Source organism: Chiloscyllium plagiosum, unplaced genomic scaffold (genome assembly GCF_037043375.1).
Source record: "Chiloscyllium plagiosum isolate Xiang-an unplaced genomic scaffold, Cpla_swu_hap1 HiC_scaffold_15, whole genome shotgun sequence".
Taxonomy (NCBI): domain Eukaryota; kingdom Metazoa; phylum Chordata; class Chondrichthyes; order Orectolobiformes; family Hemiscylliidae; genus Chiloscyllium; species Chiloscyllium plagiosum.
This window is the reverse complement of record NW_028270153.1, coordinates 51,002,047-51,027,587: the sequence shown is the minus strand read 5'-3', so window position 1 is coordinate 51,027,587 and position 25,541 is coordinate 51,002,047. Positions and strand designations below refer to the sequence as shown.

Genomic DNA, 25,541 nt, shown 5'->3' with positions numbered 1-25,541 from the left:
AAAAATAAATGACTGAATCCTTACAGGAATTTAATAAAAGATTCAAATTTGCAAGAGAATCGAATTTCCCATCAGATAACTTGCAGAATTTTACTAAAATCTTGCTTATGCTATTTGAAACACTAAATGTTCTAAAACTACTCTTGTAATAAACATGCTTATTTACAGAATGTCAAAAATATCCCTGTCAAAGAATACAAGGAAAAGAAAGAGAATTTGATTACTATGATATGCTTACGCCATTCAAGGACTATCTTATACTCGCTGAATAATAATGAAGTACCAATGCATAACAATGTACAGTGAGATGTTACAGGTTGTTTGGATTCACTGTACAAGTCAAAATTAAATCATGAACTGCTTGAATTACAAAACAAGTGATAAATATGAAAGCAAGCTTTACAATAACATCCTTTCTAGTTTCTAGTTCCTTCCCTCCTCTTCACCAATGGCTTCATTGGTACCATTCTCTGTATTTCAATACAGCAGCAATTGTCACAGAGAGTATTTTCAAGCCATTCTAGCAGTACGTATAGCAGACATTATCACAGTCCACTCCAAATGGCTGAGTTTAAAACAACAGTTCGCTGTAGCAGTGAGTGCTCAGTCATCAGTCATAAAATGAAAAGGAACATTTGATTCCCCATTCTTTACTTGAGGAAATTAAGGTCTAGCACACCATTCCAAACACTGAGCCAGCTGTGACGAGATAACTAAATGCTGGGCAAGGACTAAGCATAGGACCTCTGTATGGCCCAGTAATTAACCACAGGCATCTCTCCCTCAGAGTCATCAGGAGAATCTAAACTGATATGTTTTAAAAGTATATCCATAATAGTTCACCCTAGAAAGCTGAGTATCTTTTATTTAACAATTTGCAAACTTCAGTGAGATTCGATTGAGCCTTCAAAATAATGAAGGAACAAAATTTTGCGATTTGAGGAGGGACAGTGGATGTGTCAGAGGTACAATTAGATAGCACAGATCATGTTAATTTTGACAAGGCTAGATATTGGGTTTTACTTTTCAAAGTGCATCATAGCCTTTGAACAGGTTGTCAGTTATTACAATGATAAAGAGCTCATGCTCGAAACATCGACTCATCTGCTCCACGGATGCTGCCTGACCGGCTGTGCTTTTCACTGATGATGGGGATATTTGTAATGCCTCGTCCTCCAGTGAGTTATTTAATTATCCACCACCATCCATGACTCAAAGTGGCAGGACTGTAGAGCTTAGATCCTAATTGTTGGTTGTGGGATTGCTCAGCTCTGTCTATCACTTGCTACTTCTGCTGTTTGGCATGCAAGTAGTCCTGTTTGATAGCTTCACCAGGTTGACACATCATCTTCAGGTATTCCTGGTGCAGCCCCTGGCATGCCCTCCTGCACTCTCCATTGAACCAGGGTTGATCACCTGGCTTGATGGTAATGGTTGAGTGGGGGATATACTGGGATATGAGGTTACAGATTGTGCTGAAGTATAATTCTGCTGTTGTTGATGGCCCCCAAAGCATTGTGGTGGCCCAGTTGAGAGCTGCTAGATTTGTTCGAAGTCTATCCCACTTAGCACAGTGATAAGTGCCACACAGCATGATGGAGGATATTCTCAATGTAAAGGCAGGACATTGCCTCCACAAGGACAGTGAGGTGGTCAGTCTTATTGATATTTTCATGGGCAGATGCATCTGCAACCAGTAGATTGGTGAGGATGAGTTCAAGTGTGTTTTTCCCTCTTCTTGGTGCCCTCACCACCTCCCGCAGAACCAGTCTGGTGGCGATGTCCTTTAGGACCCAACCAGCTCAAACAGTAGTACTGCTGCCAAGCAATGTTTGGTGGTGGATATTGAAATCCCCCAGGCAGAGTGCACTTTGTGCCCTTGCCATCCTCAGTGCTTCCTCCAAATATTGTCAAATATGGAAGAGTACTGATTCATCACCTGAAGCAGGGGGTTTCCCTGCCAAACTTTAACTTGAAGCCACTTCAAGAGGTCCGTAGTCAATGTTGAGGACTCCCAGAGCAACTCCTTCCTGTCTGCCACCACCTCTACTGGATCTGTTCTGCCAGTGGGACAGGATATATCCAAGGATGGAGTTGGTGGTGTCTGGGACATTGTAAGGTATGATTCCACGATCATGACTCGTCTGTCTTGTGGCTGATAATAAAGTAGGAACTTTAACAATAGCTACTAAAAATAAATTAGGATTTTCCCCAGTTTCCTAGAGTGTTTAACATTGTGATTGCATTTTTAAACTTCTCTGTAAATTGCTTATTGTTCAGTGAGCAATTATAGAGTCACAGACAAAGTGGGAAAGGGGGTGAATTTAAATTACAGCAGTTTTTCCCATTCTTAAGCCTGAGACAGTGAGTTATAATTTGATTTATGACTTTCCATTTTTTTATTTCTGGCTGAAGGTGTTTGACCCTCTGGCTTGACTCAAATTCAGCTTTGGTGCAAATAAACGAATTCTATCTCAATTTTTATGAAACATATTTGAAGGTAAGAGAGAAAAAACAAAATTTGTAAGTTGTACAATTAGTCTCTCATTCATTCCAAAGGATTCAAAAAGAATCAAAGTCACATCGGGAACATGGGAATGGCTATCCATTGCTGAATTTTGTTTTGGGGGATTGGTGATATTACTATATTGCCCTCTTTGGAAATTAAGGTCATTAGCTGATAGTGACTGGTTTGTCAGTGGGGGTTCTCCCACAGCCACATCATGGATTATTAGTGGGGTACATGTTGATGGATCTCTTTGGGTTTCAGTAAAATTCCTGAGCAGGGTGGCTGCAAACTCTTCAACTTTAGTTTCTGTTTTAGCTCATATGGATCAACAAATCTTGGCCGTGCGCTCTCACTTCTGTTGCAGCCAAAAGCAGAATTGGAGTGAATTTATAATTATGATTGCTGCTTCTTTCTTAAGCCCCAGACAGAAAGATATTTTTTGATTTTCTCCTTTCTGTTTTACTCTGGTCCACTGCTGAGGCAGGCTGAAGGATCTTCCTAAACCCTTGGTTTTCAAGCTCCAATTGTTATATTAAACCCACAGCAAAATTCCTTAAGGTTATATCCAGGATAGGGTTATTCACAAAATATTTAAAATACAGGAGATTTGCTTCACTACCACATTCACATACACAGAAGGTAATTAAGAAAGACAGGGAAGGAGAGCAGACAGGTTATAAATTACACATTTCAGTTAATTCAGAGGTATTAAAATATATATTTCATGTGAAAAACAACTTTCTGGAGATCAGCATCCAATAATGGTTTTACTCGGTGACCGCACAGTGTACATTCTGACAAGCAGAGGGTCAGCTTCCTTCTGGCCAGCAACTTGCAGACAATGATGGAGGGACTGAGGCAGGCTGCTCAATCCACCTGGAATCCTATTCTCCCACTGGAGGTCAAACAGCAACTGACTCAGAATGCCAGAATTGTGCGTTTAAGCAGTTCAACAAGGTCAAATTTCAGTCATGTGACAAAGACAGGCATTTCTCATGCTGATAGCCTACCTCAGTGGACTAACTGGAAGGTCATTAACCTGTGTGGCTTTGCCACTCCCCCCTCCCCACTCCCCCCAAACTCGAGTTTCCATTGCATATTGACTAAATAATTGTAAGTACATTAGCGCTCTTTTTTAGCATAATGCATCTTCAACTTATCTTTCATCTAGAGCTGGCTGGAAGCAGACAGCTCATCTCTAAACTAACTATCAGTTTAACTAAAATATCTGTACATTGCAGAGGATTCAGAACTTCTGTAAATATTGTCAGAAGAACATTTTATGAGTCGCACAAGCTTGTCCATTTTTGCAAGAAAAATGTGAACACAAAAATATAGAAAAGAATAAAGTTTTCTTCTTGATTCTCTTCATGCCTTCTGGTGATGATAATTGTTTAGAATTTGTCCTGTCTCAATTAGTTCCCTGTATTATGAACTCGTAATTCTAACTGCATATTTTCTTTGTGGGTATTTGCATTAAAGAAGAGTTAAACCTGGAATCAAATAATTTTCTGTATATTATAGTCTGATCAAAACTTGTTGAAGATGATACCTGGAGCTTGGTAATGCTCTCAGTGGGGATCCTTTACTCTGGGGAAGGACAGATCAATCCATCAGAGCCATTTAGCATCTTTCAGATCTGTCTTTTTTAATCTGAAATTGAGAGGAGTTAAAAAACCCCAAAAGAAAAGGTCTGGGGTTATAACCCATCCCAAAATAAAATAATAACTTAAGGGAGCAATTTTTAAGTGATGTATGCTGCTTCTTGAAAAACAAGGAATGGGAAGAACAATACTTGGAAGAGTGGACACTAATATTCTCAGCTGATTTAATTTTCAGGAAGACTTTAAACACTCCTGTCTAAAACTCAAGGGAGATTGACTGTTTGCCAGTTGTGTTAGGGTCAGGTGAGGAGTGGGAAAATGGCACCCTCCCTTAACCACCGGTCAGTTAATCACAGAAAATGTTTTTACAGAATTTATTTAAATATATACATTTAGATTTTCCTGTAACATTTAAAAGAGAGGGAAATAGTATTTATTATACTTAACACTCTATCCGTAGCAAACAATAAAAGTGATCCAACTCACTCTCACATGCATCTGCTAGATTCAAAAACACACACAAATAAATTATGAACAGACAGTGCAGGTTATTTTTTTTTTAAGCTCATCCAAAAGAAAGTTGACCATACATAGATTCTGTACATTGATGATTTGAGTGGCCTTAGGCTGGGTTTGGTGGTAAAACCAGAAACCATAAGATCTAACAGCAGAATTAGGCCATTCAGACCATCAAGACTGCTCTACCATTTGACCATGGCTGATATGTTTCTCAATCCAGTCCTCTTACCTTCTCCAGTAAGCCTTCAACCCTTTACTAATCAAGAACCTATCTATCTCTGTCTTAAATATACTCAATGCCATGATCTCTGTGGCAATGATTCACCACCCTCTGCCAGAACAGATTTGTCTTTATCTCTGTTCTAGAGGATCATCCCTTCACTCTGAGGCTGTGCCCTCAGGTCCTTGCGGAAACATCTTCTTCATGTGCACTCTATCCAGAGCTCTCAGTATTCCATATGTTTCATCCTTCTAAACTCCATTGAATACAGACTCAATGTCCTCAACTGCTCTTCATAGGACAGGCTCTTCATTCCTGGGATCGTTCTTATAAACCTCCTTTCCATCCCCAGTAATATTATTCTTATTTAGAGTACCTTTCAAATCATCATTTACAGTTTCCTTTTCAGGATTTGTGTTCCAAATAGTTGATTTTACAAACCAGTTTCTCAGTTTGGAAATTGATGTAAAGTAAGGACTCATTGAGAACTTGGACACTTATAAGTATCTGTCTGCTAACCTACATTGCTGGAAAATTATCCTGATGTTAATGTTTAAACTTTACCCCTGACAGTTGCAGCTGAAATTGGTAAGTACATAGTTTAAATCTGTCCTTGTACTTATTTCTAGCATCTCTTGTTGGTTGATTCTGAAATATAATCTCACAACATGATTTGTAATGCTTGCTGTTCCAGAAAGAGGTCAGGGGTATTGTAATAATTCAGAATTTATTTTAGGACATGAAGATCTTTGTAAATTCTCTTAGTAATTTATATTACACTCCAAAGGCAAGATTATGCATTGGATCAAGGCTGCTGAATATGACAGTTTTTATAAACCCAGCTCTTTATCTAACTTTTCTTGTTGAAAAAGCCCAACACATTGAGCTGTTTCATTTTTTAACTGAACTTAGTACTCAACCTTCAAAAATCATTGAAGAGGTTATTCATGAAATAATAGAGAACAAGCTTACTGAAGTTACTTTACTCATTTATACTGCAGTAATTTAATGCATTGTAATATTCTAAAGCTGAAATGCATGAATTTTCCTTTGTAAGAATATCTAGAAAAATAGCCATTAGAACCCAGAGCACGCAAAGAGAGAGATCCATAAAATTGAAGGTGACAGAAAAAAAAACAAAAAGGTTTTCAATTAGAATTCATTCCAAAAAATCATTGAAATCTCATTCTTTTCTTGGATGCTTTCATGCACATAATTGGAGAAATACTTCAACTTTATTATTTGCAGTGTCTAAGTGAAACTGTACTGATCAGAAGAAATTAAAGTACATAACAACACAAAAGGAAATGAGGTGATACAATTTTTTTTGTTCCAGTCTTCTTACAACCTATATTTTCAACTGGCCAAAGATACAACTGATTAAATACAGGAAAACTAGAATTTGTCAGGTTAGAACGAGTTTTATTGTTCTATTTTATTGGAAGAAAGTGTAAAACGTACAAGGCGGAATCTTATAGGAGCCTGAACAGTGTGGCCTATGTGGGAAATGTGGCAAAACCACGTGAAAAGCCCTGCGAGACCTATCTTGATATCAGGAAGAACTCATTGTATTTTTTAACCAAGTTCCAGCTGTTGAGGCAGGATTCTTGCTAGACAGCAGAGTGTTGTCTGTTATGGGGGGTTTATTGTATATTAATGGGGCGGCAATGGCCTTACAGTATTATCATTGGACTGTTAATCCAGATACACTGGTAGTGTTCTAGGGACCCAGTTCAAATCCTGCTATGGCAGATGGTGGAATATTGAATTCAGGAACTATCTAGGATTAAGAGCCTAACGATGACCATGAATCCATTGTCGATTTTCAGGAAAAAAAACCATGTGGCTCACTAACGGCCTTTAGGGAAAGAAACTGCCATCCTTACCTGGTCTAGCCTACATGGGACTCCAGACCCAAAGCAATGTGATTGACTCTTAACTGCCCTCTAGACAATTAGGGATGGGCAATAAATGCTGACCTAACCAGCGATGCGCCCAAACTGTGAATGAATTTTAAATAAGACCTTATTAGCTGCAGATCTTGCCTTATTAATGTGCACTTTTCAATTGAAACATTTGCTGCAAACAAACCAGATTTCTCGACATGAAAGTCAGAGCAGCTACCTAGCCACTTCAGTTCAGTTCATTACCGTGATGAGCCTCCATGTTGGTCACCATACAGCAATACTATACAACAATACAACAATAAAAATTCCATCCTCAATGATGGAAGAGCCCAGCACATCAGTGCAAAATATAAGGCTGAAACTTTTGCAGCAATCTTCAGCCAGGAGTGCCAAGTAGATCCATCTTGGCTTCCTCCAGTGGTCCCCAACATCATAGTTACCGTCTCCAGCACAATTTGATTCACTCCACATGCTACCAAAAATCAGTTTGAGGCACCCGATTAGATTAGATTACATTAGATTAGTTACAGTGTGGAAACAGGCCCTTCGGCCCAACAAGTCCACACCGCCCCGCCGAAGCGCAACCCACCCATACCCCTACATTTACCCCTTACCTAACACTACAGGCAATTTAACATGGCCAATTCACCTGACCTGCACATTTTTGGACTGTGGGAGGAATCCGGAGCACCCGGAGGAAACCCACGCAGACACGGGGAGAACGTGCAAACTCCACACAGTCAGTCACCTGAGGCGGGAATTGAACCCGGGTCTCTAGCGCTGTGAGGCAGCAGTGCTAACCACTGTGCCACCGTGCTGCCCACCGATATTACAAAGGTTGTGGGGCCTGACAACATTCCAGCAATAGTACTGAAGGTATTGCTGCAGAACTTGCTGCTCCCCTAGCTAAACTGTTCCAGTACAGTTACAACACTGGCATCTCCCTGACAATGTGGAAATTTGCCTCGTAATGACCTATACATAAAAAGCAGGACAAATCCAACTAGCCAATTACCACCCCGTCAGTCTGTACTCATTCAGCAGTAAAGTGATGGAAACTGGCATCAATTTGCTATCAAACAGTACCTGCTCAGCAATAACCTGCCCAGTGACGTCCAGTTTGGGTTCCATAGAGCTACTTAGCTCCTGACCTGATTAAAGCCGTGGTTCAAACATGGCCAAAAGAGCTGAATTGTAGAGGTGAGGTGAGAGTAACAGCCCTTGACATAAAGGATGCATTTGACAAACTGTGTCATCATAGAGCCCGGCTAAAGGGGAATCAATTGCTGTCAGGGGGGTTTCTCAACTGGTTAGAGTCATAGGAAGATGGTCATGGTTAGAGGTTAGTCATCTCAGTTCCAGTACATCTGTGCAGGAGTTCCTCAGGGTAGTGTCCTAGGGCCAATGATCTTCAGCTGCTTCATCAATGAATGTCCCACCATCATGAGATCAGAAGTTGGAATGTTCAGCACCATCCATGCCTCCACAGACACTGAAGCAGTCCATGTTCAAATGCAACAACTCCTTGACAATATCCAGGCTTAGGTTGAGAAGAGTTGAGAGTATGGTGCTGGAAAAGCACAGCAGGTCAGGCAGCATCCAAGGAGCAGGAGCATCAATATTTCAGGCATAAGCCCTTCATCAGGAGTGAGGCTTGTGGGCCGGGGGTGCTGAGAGATAATTGGGAGGGTGGTGGGGTTGGGATGGAAGGTACCTAAGAAAGCAATAGATAGATAAAGGTGAGGGAGAAGGAGATAGGTCGGAGAGGAGGATGGAGTGGATATGTGGGAAAGGTGATGGGCAGGTCAGTGGTGCCAAATAGATGGCTTGGGACTGGGATAATGTGGGGGGAGGGAAATGAGGAAACTGTTGAAACCCACATTGTGGTTGCAGGGTCCCAAGGCAGAATAGGAGGCTTTCTTCTTCCACGCGTTGGGTGGTTAGAGTTTGGCGAAGGAGGAGGCCCAAGACCTACATGTCCTTGCTGGAGTGGGAGGGGAAGTTGAAGTGTTCAGCCATGGGACGGTGGGGTTGGTTGGTGTGGGTGTCCCAGAGATGTTCTCTAAAATGATTCGCAAATAGGTTTCCTGTCTCCTTGGATACAGTAGGTGACATTGGTAGAGGTACAGGTAAATTTCTGTCAGATGTGGAAGGATCCTTTGGACCTTGGACAGAGGTGAGGCAAGTGGTGTGGACGCAGGGTTTACACTTTCTGTGGTGGGAGAGGTAGGTGCCGGGAATGGGGTGTGGGCTGGTGTGGAAGGTGGGGGGCATGGATCTGACGAAGGAGCCACAGGGGGACTGGTATCTCCGGAACACTGATAAGGGTGGGGAGGGAAATATGTCTCTGGTGGCGGAATCCGTTTGTTGGTGGCGGAAGTGGTAGAGGATGATGTGATGTATGCAGAGGTTGGTGGGGTGGAAGGGGAGGATGGTGGGCGGGGGAGGGGAGGTGATTCTGTCCTTGTTGAGTTGAGAGGGGTGGGGTTCGAGGGCGGTGGTGCGGGAAGTGGAGGAGATGTGCTGGAGAGTATCGTCGACCATATGGGAAGGAAAATTACAATCTTGGGAGGAAGACCTCATCTGGGATGTTCTATGGTAGAATTGGTCATCCTGGGAACAGATGTGGCAAATCAATAATAAATATTATTCCCAATTCCTCCGCCTCTGCCACATCTGTTCCCAGGATGACTAATTCCACCTCAGATAGTCCCATATGAGGTCCTTCTTCCAAGATCGCAATTTCCCTTCCCACATGGTTGACAATGCTCTCCAGCGCATCTCTGTCACTTCCTGCACCATTGCCCTTGAACCCCACCCCTCCCAATGCAACAAGGTCAGAACCCCCATGGTCCTCACCTTCCACCCCATCAACCTCCGCATACATCGCATCATCATCCATCACTTCCTCCACCTACAACGGACCCCACCATTACAGGCATATATCCCTCCTGACCCCGGTTCCAGAGAGACCACTCTCTCTGCAACTCCCTTGTCAGATCCACGCTCCCCCACCAGCCCACACCCCATTCCCAGTACCTACCCCTGCCATCACAGGAAGTGCAAAATCTGCGCCCACACCACTCCACTCACCTCCAACCAAGGCCCTAAAGGATCCTTCCACATCCGACAGAAATTTACCTGTACCTCCACCAACGTCAGCTACTATATCCATTACACCCGATATGATCTCTTCTACATTGGGGAGACTGGATGCCTATTTGCGGATCATTTCATAGAACATCTCTGGGACACCTGCAACAACAAACCCCACTGCCCCATGGCTGAACACTTTACCTCCCCCTACCACTCTGCCAAGGACATGCAGATCCTGGGCCTCCTCCTTCGCCAAATCCTTATCACCAAGCCTGGAGGAAGAACGCCTCATATTCTGCCTTGGGACCCTGCAACCACACATGATCAATGTGGATTTTAACAGTTTCCTCATTTCCCCTTCCACCACATTATCCCAGTCCCAAGCCGTCTATTTGGCACTGCCGTCCTGACCTGTCTCTCACCTTTCATATATATCTGCTCCATTCTCCTCTCCGACTTATCTCCTTCTCCCTCACCTTCATCTACCTATTGCTTTCTCAGCTACCTTACCCCAACCTCACCTCCTCCCATTTACCTCTCAGCTACCCCTGGCCCACAAGCCTCATTTCTGATGAAGGGCTTAGGACCGAAATCTCGTCTCCTACTCCTTGGATGTGACCTGACCTGCTATGCTTTTCCAGCACCAGAGTCCCGACTCTGATCTCCAGCATCTGCAGTCCTCACTTTCTCCTTGGGCTGACAAGAGGCAGGTAACATTCGAACCACACAAATGCCATGCTCTGACCATCACCAATACAGACAATATAACTATTGGCCCCACTATCAAAATCCTGGAGGATAGCATTGACTAGAAACTCAACTGGATTCACTACATAACCTCAGTGGCTACAAGAGCAGGTCAGAGGTTAGGAATATTGCAGTGAATCTCTCACCTTCTGACTCCCTCTCTCTATCTCTCTCTCTCTCTCTCTCTTTATGGGACTAGTTTAGTTTGGGATTATGGTCGGCATTGTCAGGTTGGACTCAAGGGTCTGTTTCTGTGCTGTATGACTCTATGATTCCATCTGCAAGACACAGGACAGAAGTGTAATGGGATACTCCCCACTTGTCTGGGTGAATGCAGCTCCAACAACACTCGAGACACCATCCAGGAAAAAACTGCCCACTTAATTGACACCACATTCACAAGCATCTACACTCTCCACCATCTGATATTCCTAATGAAGAGCTTATGCCCGAAACGTTGATCCTCCTGTTCCTTGGATGCTGCCTGACCTACTGTGCTTTTCTAGGGGCAAGCTTTTCGACTCTGATCTCCAGCATCTACAGTCTTCACTTTCTCCTGGACAGTAAGATGAGGCAAGCGGGATTGAGAAGGTGCATAAGACAGGAATGAACCATCATCCTGAATATTCTCAATGACATCAGATGCAACCAGCTGAGTCACTGTCAAGTTTATATTATGAAGAACATGCTGTTCCAAAGGCTTGGGAGGTGCACACATGCCTGTTTCCTACCATTCTCTGCTATGCTCAACAATTTCATATGAACTTTTCCTTTTTCTTAGAGGGAAACATATTAGTGAATGTGTGACAATGTGCCTGCTATATTTGACTAGCTTGAAGTCAATGGAAGATGTGAGATATGGATGTTAGGCTGGCCTCATTGATGTGAAGGTAAGGTGGAACATAGAACATAGAACATAGAACAATACAGCACAGAACAGGCCCTTCGGCCCACAATGTTGTGCCGAACATTTGTCCTAGCTTAAGCACCCATCCATGTACCTATCCAATTGCCACTTAAAGTCGCCAATGATTCTGACTCTGCCACTCCCACAGGCAGGGCATTCCATGCCCCCACCACTCTCTGGGTAAAGAACCTACCCCTGACATCTCCCCTATACCTCCCACCCTTCACCCTAAATTTATGTCCCCTTGTAACACTCTGTTGTACCCGGGGAAAAAGTTTCTGATTGTCTACTCTATCTATTCCCCTGATCATCTTATACACCTCTATCAAGTCACCCCTAATCCTTCTCCATTCCAATGAGAAAAGGCCTAACACGCTCAACCTATCCTCGTACGACCTATTCTCCATTCCAGGCAACATCCTGATAAATCTTCTCTGCACCCTCTCCAAAGCTTCCACATCTTTCCTAAAGTGAGGCGACCAGAACTGCACACAGTACTCCAAATGTGGCCTAACCAAAGTCCTGTACAGCTGTAACATCACTTCACGACTCTTGAATTCAATCCCTCTGCTAATGAACGCTAATACACTATAGGCCTTCTTACAAGCTCTATCCACCTAGAATACTTTAATTTCAGGCATTATTGCTGATTGCTACTGGGTGAATAATGGGAATGTGCAGCATTGAGCAACAGGAAAGATGGAATTGTATACAAAAGAAAAGTCCTTAGAAAAGGATTCATTCCCTGCTGCTTATCACTCACATTGCACATTTTCCAGCACTGCACTCATGTCCAAGGTTACTTGTTCCTGTCCCTTTTCAGAATAATTCTTCAGGACCCCCCTGGCCACTTGGGGCAACATGATTTCTCAGCCCTGCACTGCACCTGAGAACCAAGGTGCCCCACTGCGATTCGTTGTGAAAAAAAAATTAAGAATGAATCCAAGCCAATCAAACCACCTTCAAAATAATTCCTTGCCCAGTATTTGTTTTCGTTTCCAAATTCACCCAAACTAAAACAGGTGCAGTTATGATTCATAACTTTTTGGGCTCTAATTTTTTCACCTTTAAATTATCCTTGGAAGACCTACTTCTAAGTCCAACTCCAGTCAGCCACAATATTTCTTTCGTCATCGGGGTTTCCTGTGCCATGGTCCCAGCTGACACCCTTGATATTAAGAGAATGTTTGACCATATGGCATCAAGCAGTCCTTACAACACTGCAGTCAAATGTAAGTGAGGGAAAGATTCTCACTGGTTAGACATCTCCGAGACACCCGCACCAATCAACCCCACCACCCTGTGGCCGAACATTTCAACTCCCCTTCCCACTCTGCCGAGGAGTCTGCCTGGGTCTCCTCCACTACCACTCCCTCACCACCCAACACCTGGAGGAAGAACGCCTCATCTTCCGCCTCAGAACACTTCAACCTCAGGGCATCAATGTGGACTTCACCAGTTTCCTCATTTCCTCTCCCCCCACTTTACCCCAGTTCCAACCTTCCAGCTCAGCACCATCCTCATGACCTGTCCTACCTGTCAATCTTCCTTCCCACCATCCACTCCACCTTCCTCTCTGACCTATCACCTTCATTCCCACCTCCATCCACCTCCATATTCTTAGCTACCTTCTCCCCAGCCTCACACCCCTCCCATTTATCTCTCCACTCCAGAGGCTCCCTGCCTCATTCCTGATGAAGGGCTTTTGCCCGAAATGTCGATTTTCCTGCTCCTCGGATGCTGCCTGACCTGCTGTGCTTTTCTAGCACCACTCTAATCTTGACTCTGATCTCCAGCATCTGCTGTCCTCACTTTTACTTACTTCTCACTGGTTGGAGTCATACAGAGCTGAAAAGGAAGATGTTTGTGTCATCAAGCCACATGACTCCACAAATTGCTCAATTCGTATAACAATTTAAATGCAATCACCAACATTACCAGTTATTTCCATTTGATACTGCCATCCAGAATAAAGGGAGACTTTCACCAGGCTTCCTCAATACATTCAAAATAATCCATTCATAACAACAGAAATCCTTTCCTTAAAGCAAGTGGCAAAACTGTTCAACAGATAAACTAAATCCAGAATTAGAATTATATTCCCTTTAATCCCGAACAAACACATTCACAGACAATGGCTCTATGGGGATGTTATTTAGGAAAAACAAAAGAGGAAAAGAAAATACTGTTACTGATTAATAATCTGCAAACTAAGGATAGATTTTGATTAATTCACACAGTCCATCAAGCTTCTTGTTGAAAAAAAAATTGAATTGCTGACAATTGTAGACCAATGAAAGATCTTTTAACACAACTTCAGTTTAACTGGAAATCAAGTTGCATTCCACTGTATGGTCATTGGTCAAACTTCAGCTTCTCAGAACTTGTAAAGTGGTCAAAATACTGAGGTGTGGGCTTTACCCAAGATTCAATCCGGAGAAAAGAAGATAGAGAGATCTCAATTATTTCTCATTCCCAGAAAGATAAACCAGTAAACTTTCAATTAACACATGCTGGCATTACTCATCTTACTAACTTTAAAATGGAGCTTCAGTATGACCATGTATTCATTTCCAATTATTTCTGATTTTATTTACTGATTTCTCCCTCTGAATTAGTGCTGTTACATACTGGTTCTGCTGATGCACAGTTTAAAAACTGTCTGAATCACATTTCAGAAGAGTGCAGGATTGTTTCTGGGCACCTTCCTCCACAACTCTGAGAAAACCCAATTCCCAAATGCTGTTCAAGTTTAGTTCAGCTGAGAGCTATGGCCTAGAACTATGACTGCAGGTTGTATTGTGGTCTCTGTGCAAAATATGTTTCCCCCAATCACCCCCCAGCAAAACCTGATACTATTTACAACTGAAAATAGGTCCTACGTTACTCTTATGAGTAACTGATTCAAAGAAAAGGGTAAGGAAATCAATCATGCTGGAATTGGAAGTATCTCAGTAACTTCTTACCACTTGATACAAAATGTCGATTTTGCAGACATTTGGTAGCTTCAATTTTGTTGTCTAAGTCTCATTGAAGTTTAAATGCCTTTTGTGATCTTTCTTCAGATAAGCACAGTCCCTCCAGCTGGCTCATTGGAGTTGAATCTACAGGAAAAGTTGGATGACATCTGACAGCTGTTTCTTTTAAGACTCCTTGCTTCAATGATTAGCTTCCTACAACATTTATAAGAATACACCTCCCTGTTCATGACAGTGACATTGCGGTTTGTAACATTACTATGATGAATGCGCATCGTCTTCAAAAAAAAGGCAACCTGTCTATTCCAGTGTAAATTAATTTGTAACGGCACAATTAGTTTAATATCTTCCAAACTCCCTAGTACTGAAAATACACATTAATAATAAAGTCTCACTATGTCAGACTCAAATAATTATAGGAGATTTACAGAAATAAAAATATTTGCTTTTCATTTTTCTGTCTCTTATTTCTTTCTTTCTCAGTAACATACTTCTTTAATTCTCTTTATTTCATTTCATGAATACGATTTGATACTGAATTCAATATTCTCAACTGTCTCTTCCGAGTTCAGATTCTATTTTAGAAATTGTTCTTTGAACTGACTGGGAGTTAAGGAAACAGACAGTCATTTGTTCTGTTCATGGAGGTCTGCTCATTTGTATTATTTATGGGATGGAGGTTCAGGACTGACCGCAAAATTGGTCAAAAATTTCCAACTATTATTTCACTATAAAAATGCCTCATCACATTGAATGTTAGCAAAAGTATTGAAGTCATGGCAACAGCATAAAAACTCTCCAAATGTCCTATTTTTGAACACAATACTGGTATTGAAAATTGTTAGGTTGTAACTCTAGGAGAGATTGTTCAAATAATATACCTAAATTAATTGGAAAAATTATTTTGTTAACTTGAGCATTGGCTAACAACTGGAAAATGACAAATTGAGTCTATCAATCCACCAAATTATTGTAGCAGTTTGAGGTGGCAGTTCATATAATTTGTACTAAGAATCACATCACACAAATTTTAAATTTGCATTTCAATAAATATCACTCTATGAGAAGTCACGCAATGTGACACCACACCCACATCATAACTCAGCAAAGTATTCCCAACTGAACTCTGCCCTCAGATGATTGGCTGAAATTAATTGTGAAGAGTTTAAAGTGCTCAACTGAAATATGATTAATTAGGTTTTTATGAAAACTATAAGCGCTCATACTTTGGCAGACATCATTTTTCAGACTAAACCAAAATAAATGCACTCGAGGGTCATTCATTCACCCCTGTCATTTTATGATTTATAGCTGTTCACATTCACTTTATTTTCACAGATCTTTCACAAGCTACAGAAACAATAGTGTCCATGTATTTATTAAAGGAAATAAATGCAGATGTTAATGAATAATGATAATTGTGATTAAAATTGATTGCAAAAGCTGTATCTTTGAACAATGAGTTTACTTTATTTAAGTGACCAGCATGTGCAATCAATTTTGCACATTTCTTGGAATGTCAGACAAGGGAGCTCCAAGTTATACTCCAAACCATGTTTCAATTGCTGAATGAGCAAAACTTATCTACTGCAACGAAAGGAGACCTTTTAAAGAACTGGGCCTCATTTACCCAAAGCCAGTTCACTCCCCTTTCCAGATGGGAAGCAATTGAAATCACCCAACCTTCAAATGTGTGTTTGTTGAATAGCTGATAAACAGTCAAATGTGAGTGAGGAGCTTGGCACTTTATTTGGATGGAGGGTTGGATGAGATGTTAAGTTCAATGACCTTTCAAAACATATAATTGGTTTGTAGTCAGATTCAATGTGTATATGGGCCAAATGAGAAGGAAAGAGCATAGTCTGATCCCAAAAAACTGCATCTTCAACCAAGTACTTCCTTAACACTGCTCTGATGTAGAAAACTGGCTGTAGGGTTCAAAGTTAACTGTAAGGTAATGTTAGCAATTGAATTCAGGCATTACTTAATATGGTTTAATTTTCCTGGCATAAACAATTTCACTTTTTTCCAGAAAGTGGAAATTCCCATGAAGAAAAAGAACAAAAAAAAATCTTCAGTTTCACCATCTTCTCCCTCTAGACACAAAAGGCAGATAAATAGATAAAAATAAAACATGATTTTATCTTGACTCCAGAATTTTCACTATTTCTGATATCATAAGTGCCATCATTCACTAGTTATATCCAATCAATCAGAAGAACAAAACTATGGTCTAAAATACCTACACCTGCAGCAATTCAAGACACCAGCTCACCACCACCTTCTCAACTGAAAATATAAGTAAATAAATGTTTGTCTACTCGATAATGCCCTGATCTTGTGAAAGATGTTTTAAAAACGTCTATAAAAATATAATGGAACTGCGGATGCTGGAGATCTGAAACACACAAAAACATAAATTGCAGGAGAAACTCAACAGTCCTGGCAGCATCTGAAGAGATGAAATAGTTCACATTTTGAGTCTAGTGACCCTCCTTCAGTAAGTTTAGAGTAAATGTTTCATTCTGGATAAGGTGGAGTCTTCAATTTTGAGTGATAAGAGGCTCTTCAAAAGACAACTGCATTACACAGATACTCATATAGTGCAGCTGAAAGAAACCAGTGAGCATGACATCCTGTAATTGAACTATAGACATTAACTTACTGTGTGGAATCCAAATCCTGGCACACTTGACCACATCTTTCAGCATCAGAAATCAATGCCAGTAATGACTGCAATGCAGAAGCAATGAGTTATGGCCTGGAAAGATTCATCCAAGTTGCCAAATCAAGAATCTTCCAAGTACTCATACCATACACATGATGCAAGAACTGCTCACTTCATACCTTGTACTACAAAACCTCACATTGTGCTAAGCATGGCTTCTGTCATACATTGTGCTGTCTTATTGCTAAGATATGTTTTGTCTTGGGGCTTGGCTTGGCCTTTGGACCAGGATTTTATAAGCAAATATGCCAAATGTATCTTGGTGCCACATGCTTTATTGAGATCAAGAAAAGCTGGACAGCTTTTATGGAAATGTGACAAAACTGAGCTGTTACAGACTTTGTTAGTTAGATGAACCTTGCTGAGCATAGCAATAGTTTTGGCTGCATCTAAAGCACTTAATTCTTGTTAGGCTGCTATTACTTCATACTTGTGCCTATCCTCCAGAATTATGTGAATGGTCTGGCTTTTCTTTCTTGCCACAAAGATTTTCTGAGTGTTTTATTTGGTGTAGAGGCAATGACTGGCTCAACAAGCTTCTTTGACTGTCTCCCTTTGGAAAAATCACATGCAAGCCATTTGGTGAGGCATCATCCAGAACTGGGTTTGCTCTCAGTATGACAGATGTTGGAGTGCATTAATCCTACAGTTAATTCTTACTTTGAGTTGGTCATTGAGAACATTTTAAATCATTTCTGGATCTTACTGTTCACACATGGAAAGATTGTAGTGTTAATTCTGTGAAGCCCTTCCTTTCTGTCAGCAAACAAGAATTTTAAAGTTCTTTTGTTGGTATCATTTATTGTTTGATTTGTTGCATAGATCTACATACATTGTTTAAACAGCTATAATTTGGCAAGGGTATCACTTGATGCCTTTTCCAGAATGACATTTCTGCAAGCTGTAATTATACCTTAAGAACAGTGAACTGTAACACCTTAAGCTGTGTTGTTAATTTTGAAACAATGGAGATTTTAAAATGTCATCGAAATAATACAAAGAAACTGTTTCCACTCATAAATGGAACGAGTACCTGACAGTATAGTTTTAAAATGTTTTGAAGTGAGGTGAGGAAGAAAACATTTTTACAGAGTAGAGGGCTTGACATGCACAACCTAGAAATGTGGTAGGGGGCAGGTTGAATTGAGATATTCAATAATGTTTCAACACAGAGACAGACAGCTGAACCAAATCAGACTTTCCTCTCTGTATTTGCAACAAAATAAAATTAAAAACTTCAAAAACCCTCAGAATTGACTCCAACAGTTCCTAACCAGACTTTAAAATAACCAGCCCTCAACTCTGTGATGAATCAATTTGTATCCTAAACAAAAGACTTAGTCATTTATTAACAATACAGTAACTTTAGCAGAGCAAAAATTAAATAAGAAATGAATCTAATTGTTCTATGCTATAAACCCCACAACCTCTGTTTTCAGCTCAATTTGCACAAAATACAAAGAGACAAACAAACATGGTTCGGGGATAAAAAAATATAACACAACGAGCCATGTGTTTTTCATCATGTGTTGTCTCACAGGCAGAGATGTGATTCCTTGGTTGATTTTCTAAAGATGTTGATCAGGGTCACCTTGACAGTTCAGTCAGATAAGGGCAATAATATAAATTAGCTTGCTATTGTCTGAACTTTTCAGAGTTGCTCATGGAAGGTTAGGCAGGGGCTTTCAACTCTTTGTGCTGTTGCAACAACAGCCAAATTCTTGTGTTCCACTGAAAACACAGTCCAAAACTCAATTCAAACTCTGACCACTCCCTGTCAGACCAACAGACTGCTTCATAAAATCCCAGTTACCATTTAATATCTACCATCAGCTTGAAGGTAAGTTCTTTTCTCGACTTACTGGAACTTTTTCACAGGTACTAACCTTGTTAATAGCCAACTCCTGCTCTCTGCATGGCAGGATTCAAACTGCATCTGCAGAGGACTTACTCCATTACTTTGGTCTCTGGATTAATGAGCTAGTCATAATAATATTGGACCATCACGCCCCATTGCTTGACATCATTTTTTGAAAGATTCTGAGATAAACAATTTTGCAAATAGATAGAGGTTTTCTGAAAAATCATTAAAGTTAAAAATGTATACTGTTGATTTATTTAACAATATAAGTTCCTTATATGTAGAACCAGCAATAAGCAATTTAGCCTTTGAACATGTTCTATTATTCCATAAGATCATGAGTAATTTTCCACCTCAATTCCAGTTTCCTGCAGTGTCTCCTGATTCCTCAATTCACTTGGTACCTAAAAATCTGGGAAATTCTATCCTGAATATACTCTAAAATCGGTAATCCCTTTCACAATGGAAAGAAGGATGACTGAGAAAGAAGAAAATTCTACACAATATGTAATTTTGAAAGATTATACTGATCTCAAAATTTATTTATACTGATCATATTTTCAATCTGGTCAGTAATATGATCCCAATACAATCTTGATGAGAGATTAACTTGGACAATGGAATATATATAAAATTACTTTGCAGACAATTAGTAATGATAATATGAGCAATGAAACATTTTGTTTGTGTTATTATAAATCAAAATGCATCCACATAAATGATATGCACTAAAGTCCAATTAATTTTAGAGATTCAAAAAAGAGTCCAACTGGAACATTCATCACAGATCTCCAGCAGGATTGCTTAGAGCACTCACATTTCTGATTGTGTTTGTAAAGTCACACATTGTTAAATTTTGCCAGAGAAACTTGGTTGCTTCGGCATAGTCAAAGTTTGTAATGTGATGGTGGTAACTAAAGGTGTGTGCAGGTCACCTATTGCTGTATAGCAAAAAAATTACTGATACTATACATCTCCTGATTGAAACAAGGTAAAACAGTATGAGGCAGTGTAATGAAACATAAAGCTATGCAGTCTAATAGCTATAGATAGCTACACTTATTACCACTTTGTAAAACTGCTTCGTGAGATGCGAGCATTGCTGTCAAAGCCAGTGTTTGTTGTTCCTCTCTAATTGACCTTGAGATGATTAGATTAGACTAGATTACTTACAGTGTGGAAACAGGCCCTTCGGCCCAACAAGTCCACACCGACCCACCGAAGCGTAACCCACCCAGACCCATTCCCCGACATTTACCCCTTCATCTAACACTACGGGCAATTTAGCATGGCCAATTCACCTAACCTGCACATTTTTGGACTGTGGGAGGAAACCGGAGCACCCGGAGGAAACCCACGCAGACACGGGGAGAATGTGCAAACTCCACACAGAGAGTTGCCTGAGGTGGGAAATGAACCCGGGTGATGATAGGCTGTCTTCTTGAATAACTCCAATCTATCCTGGTAGATACACTCAAAGTGCTGTTTGGAGCGAGTTCCAGGTTTTTGATCCAGAGACACTGAAAGCACAATGATAAAGAAACGGGACAGGATCGTACCTGGCTTTGAGGTAACGATGCAGGTGGTGATTTCACTATGTATTGGCAGCTCTGGACATTTGAGGTAATAGAGGTCATGCATTTACAACATGTGACCAAAAAGAAGTTTGACAAGTTTTGCTGCATGTTGTGTGGTGCACAAACTGATGTCCCTATGTACTAGTCGTGGAAAAGTTAAACACTAAAGGTTGTGGATGGGGTGCCAATCAAGGGGGCTGCTTTGTTCTGCAAGGTGTTGAACTTTTTGAGTATTGGAACTGCACTCATCCAGATAGAAGCATGGTAGTCAAACACATTCTTTTGGGGTAGTCATTGCCACAACCTATTTTCCTACTTAGAGTCAGAGAGTCATAGAGATGTACAGCATGGAAACAGACCCTTCGGTCCAACCTGTCCATGCCGACCAGATATCCCAACCAAATCTAGTCCAACCTGCCAGCACCCGGCCCATATCCCTCCAAACCCTTCCTATTCATATACCCATCCAAATGCCTCTTAAATGTTGCAATTGTACCGGCCTCCACCGCATCCTCTGGCAGCTCATTCCATACACGTATCACTCTTCGAATGAAAATGTTGCCCCATAGGTCTCTTTTATATCTTTCCCTTCTCACCCGAAGCCTATGCCCTCTAGTTCTGGACTCCCTGACCCCAGGCAAAAGACTTTGTCTATTTATCCTATCCATGCCCCTCATAATTTTGTAAACCTCTATAAGGTCACCCCTCAGCCTCCAACACTCCAGGGAAAACAGCCCCAGCCTGTTCAGCCTCTCCCTGTAGCTCAGATCCTTCAACCCTGGCAACATCTTTGTAAATCTTTTCTGAACCCTTGCAAGTTTCACAACATCTTTCGAATAGGAAGGAGACCAGAATTGCACGCAATATTCCAACAGTGGCCTAACCAATGTCCTGTACAGCCGCAACATGACCTCCCAACTCCTGTACTCAATACTCTGACCAATAAAGGAAAGCATACCAAACGCCTTCTTCACTATCCTATCTATCTGTGACTCCACTTTCAAGGAGCTATGAACCTGCACTCCAAGGTCTCTTTGTTCAGCAACACTCCCTAGGACCTTACCATTAAGTATATAAGTTGTGCTAAGATTTGCTTTCCCAAAATGCAGCACCTCGCATTTATCTGAATTAAACTCCATCTGCCACTTCTCAGCCCATTGGCCCATCTGGTCCAGATCCTGTTGTAATCTGAGGTAACCCTCTTCGCTGTCCACTACACCTCCAAATTACTTATTGTTGTTTTAACAAATTTATCCACCAGAAGTTCATCACTTCCTCCATGTCATTGGTAAAGAATGTAAATAGGTGACACCCTTGAACATTTCACTCATTTTATCATTCCAAGTTAAGAATAGGGGGAATGGGGGTGACAGGGCAAACAGAGGAGAATGGGGGGAGCATGCATTAAAAGTCTCAGGTGCGTGTGAACTAACAGAAATGTGGTCAAGTGTAACACTTTGAACAATATAAATCACAAAAGAAAGTACTCTCCAACAAGAAATGAAACAAGAAGTTTGAAGATCCTTCTCAGGCTGGAATTCTTCAATTAAGCTAATGTCAAGAGATTGGGGGCATTGCAAAGCCAAATTCATGAGCCTAAATACATACTGGACATATATAGTATACAGGTCAAATAATGTGAACTTACCAACTAAAAGCATTACTCTTCATTTATAGTTATTATTAAATGCATTTACTTGGTTTACTAATTGGATCAGCATTTTCAAATTAAACTCCACAATATACATTAACTATTTAAATTATCCTTCATTTAGAAAATCAACATTCATAAATTATTATTCATGGATTGTTCATAGATTCATTGAAAACTTCTGGGTATCTATTAAGCTGTCAATTTAAGTTGACAATTTGTCAACCACCCCAAATGTACCAATCCGAAACCTATTAAACCCCAGAGCCTCACTCGACATCTCCCCCAACATCCTGGACTCGAGGACTATCTGCCATCACTTGGACCGAACATCCTGCAGCCATTGAACCTGAAATGTCCCTCTTTCCTGGATTTGAAACATCCCCACATCCCCATCACCAACCAAGGGCCTGATACACCTTATCATGTGGACCCTGTTACATGTCTATCCTCCCAATAGCCACTCTTCTGGCTGGACACAACATTCACCACCACCATCACCATCATCCATTCCCCCTCCCCATACACGCTGCCAGACCCATAACCCTACATTTTCTCCCATCAAAACCTAATAAACCCCAGCCCCACTCAACCAAACACCTACTTCCTCTACCAACAAACCCAATACAACTCCCTGCCACCACTGGACGTGATACCCACCTCTCCTCCTTCGTGTTACTGAACACTCCTTCCAAACCAGCTAACATAGCACCACTCTCTACTCACTGCATTGATATCCTCTCTGATCTATCCTAAACACTCCAACATTTACCTGGCACCCTTCCTGCCTTGTGTCCAGGCTGGGTGGAACTGTGGCTCAGTGGTTAGCACTACTGCCTCACAGTGCCAGAAACCTGGGCTCAATTTCACCCTTGGGCAACTTGTCAGTGTGTAGTTTATACATTCTCCCTTGCGTTTGCATGGGTTTCCTCTGGGTGGTCTTGTCTCCTCCCCCGGTCCAAAGATGTGCAGGTTAGATGGATTGGCCATGCTAAATTGCCCATAGTGTCCAGAAATGTGCAGAGTTAGCCATAAGAAATGGGGATTACAGGGATAGGGTAGCGGAGTGGGTCTGGGTAGGATGCTCTTTAGAGGGTCAGTGTGGATTCAATGGGCCAAATGGCCTGCTTCCATATTGTGGGGATTCTACGATTCTATGATCCTATCACTCCACCCAATCTGGCACCTGAAATACACCCTTATCTTACATATTTACTCTTTCACATGAACTGTCAAAGTGATTATGCTGCAGGACAGTTACATCACAAATGTAGCTACTACTGCCATGAAACAAAGAATCATGGCTTGATGTCATCCAACTGTCCCATGTCACGATGCTCCCAAGGGGACAAATAGAATGTCGTTAGGCTCAAATATCTGGCTTTGACTACAAGTCCAAAAATGTACAGTTTAAGTGGATTGGCCATGGGAAATGCTGGGTTATAGGGATTAGGGAAGAGGGGGTCTGCATATGGGTGTGATGTTATTCAAAGGGTAGTATGTACTTTATGGGCCGAATGGCCTGATTCCACACTGTAGAGATTCAATGATTCTATGACAGACAAAGAATGCTCCATATTTTTGTTTAAGTCATGATTATAATCTAATAATTGTTATCCAATTGTGACTACCACCCCTCGGAAAATCTGGTCCAATATTATTTGGGGAATGTACAGTATTTGTAATTAGTTGAAGTTTAAAATAATTTTAAGTCTATAGGAAAGCAACTAAAATATGTTATTCCATTTATAATACAAAATAAATGTAACAAGATCAACTACATGCCAAACACAGTTGGAAACTCTTCACAAAGCCCTATAATTAACAATTTGATGCATCAGTCACTATACCATGGGGAAATCCCCAATGCAGAAAAAATTAAAATAAGTAAAGATACCAAGGTCGAAAACAAAAGCTCCATATCTTTAATAGAATGGGTGGAATGAGACTGAGTTGTTGGAAGTGGCAGATCCTCTATTTTAAGTCTGATGCTGTCATTAAGGTACAGGTATATGATTTAAAGCATCTGGAGGGCGCCTCAAAAGGAGGATGAAGAGCATCCTGGATCTCCTTACCAGGGCAGGCTGCATCTGAGAAGCTGTTGAGATATTACTTCTCCATAAGTTATCAGTCCAGCATTACCATTGCTCCACATGCAATTCTACAGCCTCCAATCCGTCTACTACTTGCCATCACATTGTCCTTTCAGGAATGAGGTTAAGAAACATTTCTTCATCAAAACCGTGGTAGAACTGTGAACCTCTCTTAATTGAATAACACTCAATCTAATCTAACGTAATCAAAAGTTAAATAGCCTATTCCAAGTGTGAGGGCAGGTGCATCAACATCAGCATCCTCTCACAAGCAGATTCTACAAGCATCAATGATATGAGCATCCACCAACCTCGCTGGATTGATTTAGATGTTAGATATCAGCCTCTAAAAATAGGTCTCTTCCAAACTCAGTTCGGGCAAATGCACCAGAACAAGACAGAAGCTGGGCCTCAAGGATATGCTGAAAGCCAACGTGAAGGAATGTAATACTGACATTAACTTCTGCAAGACTATTACTTTGGATCGAACCACATGATGGCAGAGTCTGTGGCTCCATGATGACAAAGTGAGGAAAATTGATAGCAGTGAAAGCAATAGGCCCACAATTCAAAATAACAACACAAGCACATATCCCACACAGATGCCACATATCTGTAGATCCAAAACTGGCGTCTTCAGCCACTTTGAGACTCATTGGAAGACAGGAATTTGCAAAGGACAGCCAATGATTTCTATTCACCTCAGCTGTAAATATAGAGATTACATTTTCTGCATTGTCTCTAAAACAGATTCTACTATAATTAGTTCCTGTGACTAAAACTCTGCTACTGTAGCTATGCCTGGAGCAAACAATTTGTTTCAATTGCAGAACATGATTTTGTGCAAGGATTGGGTGAATCCAAAAGCCAATATTATGCCACAGAAAACATAACAAAAATCATACATTCAGAGAGTGACAAAGGCATCATGACCAAACAATATCAATCTGAATAAATATAATTAATTTCATTATTAATGAATCAGTTGGGAAACACACTGAATTCAAAAGAATGAGATTCTCAACAGCAAGGAAAAAGGAAGTACAATTCTGCAAACATGATATTAATGCTGAGATGAGAATCACTGCTACTGGGTGATGACGGACCTAACTACCTGTATTTATGTTTTATCAGTAACAAATCT

General features: G+C 41.0%; 1 protein-coding gene across 1 annotated transcript in view; it reads right to left on the bottom strand.

Annotated features, from left to right (window-relative positions):
• LOC122560041 (docking protein 5-like) overlaps positions 1 to 25,541 on the bottom strand; it is a 419,354-nt gene that overhangs the window by 95,541 nt on the left and 298,272 nt on the right. The window lies entirely within an intron of this gene.